This window comes from Durio zibethinus, unplaced genomic scaffold (assembly GCF_047325235.1).
Source record: "Durio zibethinus cultivar Kanyao isolate XHJ-2024 unplaced genomic scaffold, ASM4732523v1 HiC_scaffold_52, whole genome shotgun sequence".
NCBI lineage: Eukaryota > Viridiplantae > Streptophyta > Magnoliopsida > Malvales > Malvaceae > Durio > Durio zibethinus.
In genome coordinates, this window is record NW_028322675.1 from 5001 (window position 1) to 7500 (window position 2500).

A 2500-nucleotide genomic window follows, 5' to 3' on the forward strand; every position below is an offset into this window, starting at 1 on the left:
CTTTAAGGGGGTGTGAGTTCTCAGAGGTTTGATGAGGGATAGGGGGCCAACACAAGGGCCAAGCACCAGCACCCATCGCACGTCATGTGCGCACACCCCCCCCGGCCCCCCTCCCAATCGCCGGAACCCCAATGCCGCCGGTCAGGTTCTCCGGCGGTACTCCGGCGATGCTCCGGCGATGCTGTCCCGAGTGAAAAAAATGCGGCACCAGCACATGCTGGAGCCAAGCATGGGCACCGTGGCTCAAAATCGAACTTCGGCCAAGGCCTCGACCATCAATGGCACATGATGACGCATGGTGATGGCACATGCATCGACCATCATCGGCATAGGCTGCCCTTCCGTACGGGCACTTGCCTCGACCGCCATCGGCACAAGCTGGGCCCTGGTGTGGGTTGTTGCCTCGATCACCAGCGGCACATGCTGAGCCTTGGTGCGGGCGGTTGCCTCGAGCACCATCGGCAGACCCTGGGCCCTGGTGCGGCCGGTTGCCCCGATAACCATCGGCACACGCTGGGCCCTGGAGCGGCCGGTTGCCTCGATCACCATCGGCAAAAGCTGGGCCCTGGTGCGGGCGCTTGCCTCGACCACCATCGGCACACGCTGGGCACTGGTGCGGGCGCTTGCCTCGACCACCATCGGCACACGCTGGGCCCTGGTGCGGGCGGTTGCCCCCAGCACCATCGGCACACGTTGGGCCCTGGTGCGGGCGCTTGCCTCGACCACCATCGGCACACGCTGGGCCCTTGTGCGGGCGCTTGCCTCGACCACCATCGGCACACGCTGGGCCCTGGTGCGGCCGCTTGCCTCGACCACCATCGGCACACGCTGGGCCCTGGTGCGGTCGGTTGCCTCGAGCACCATCGGCACACGCTGGGCCCTGGTGCGGGCGCTTGCCTCGACCACCATCGGCACACGCTGGGCCCTGGTGCGGCAGGTTGCCTCCAGCACCATCGGCACACGCTGGGCCCTGGTGCGGTCGGTTGCCTCGAGCACCATCGGCACACGCTGGGCCCTGGTGCGAGCGTTTGCCTCGACCACCATCGGCACACGCTGGGCCCTGGTGCGGCAGGTTCCCTCGACGACCATCGGCACACGCTGGGCCCTGGTGCGGCAGGTTGCCTCGAGCACCATCGGCACACGCTGGGCCCTGGTGCGGTCGGTTGCCTCGATCACCATCGGCACACGCTGGGCCCTGGTGCGGGCGCTTGCCTCGACCACCATCGGCACACGCTCCGCCCTGGTGCGGCAGGTTGCCTCGACCACCATCGGCACACGCTGGGCCCTGGTGCGGGCGGTTGCCTCGACCACCATCGGCACACGCTGGGCCCTGGTGCGGGCGCTTGCCTCGACCACCATCGGCACACGCTGGGCCCTGGTGCGGTCGGTTGCCTCGAGCACCATCGGCACACGCTGGGCGCTGGTGCGGCAGGTTGCCTCGACCACCATCGGCACACGCTGGGCCCTGGTGCGGGCGCTTGCCTCGAGCACCATCGGCACACGCTCGGCCCTGGTGCGGTCGGTTGCCTCGAGCACCATCGGCACACGCTGGGCCCTGGTGCGGCAGGTTGCCTCGAGCACCATCGGCACACGCTGGGCCCTGGTGCGGGCGGTTGCCTCGACCACCATCGGCACACGCTGGGCCCTGGTGCGGGCGCTTGCCTCGACCACCATCGGCACACGCTGGGCCCTGGTGCGGGCGCTTGCCTCGAGCACCATCGGCAGACGCTGGGCCCTGGTGCGGCAGGTTGCCTCGAGCACCATCGGCAGACGCTGGGCCCTGGTGCGGCAGGTTGCCTCGAGCACCATCGGCACACGCTGGGCCCTGGTGCGGTCGGTTGCCTCGAGCACCATCGGCACACGCTGGGCGCTGGTGCGGGAACTTGCCTCGACCACCATCGGCACACGCTGGGCCCTGGTGCGGCAGGTTGCCTCGATCACCATCGGCACACGCTGGGCCCTGGTGCGACAGGTTGCCTCGAGCACCATCGGCACACTATCGGCCCTGGTGCGGGCGGTTGCCTCGACCACCATCGGCACACGCTGGGCCCTGGTGCGGGCGCTTGCCTCGAGCACCATCGGCACACGCTGGGCCCTGGTGCGGGCGGTTGCCTCGAGCACCATCGGCACACGTTGGGCCCTGGTGGGTTTAGGCACATCTTCAAATTTCTGCCGTGCCAATGCCATTTTTATGGCTTGTAAATTCATACAATGGTCCCCTAAGCCTTCACGTGAAGTTTCGTTGGAAGATGACTCGTTTTCTATTTTTCACGATTTTCGAAACTTTTTGCGGTTCGGGATTTTTTAAAATTTTTTTATAAGGATTTTTGGCCCCAAATTTTGTAGGCATGATCCTTCTATTTTTGTTGGCATGCACAAAAAAATTCAGCTAAAAACTCGAAGTAGAGAAGATTTTGTGACCGTTTGAAAAAAGTGTCCCCATTTCAGACACTTTAACGGCTACTGGTAGCAAACCTGTAAAATCTCAAATGCTCTTTAA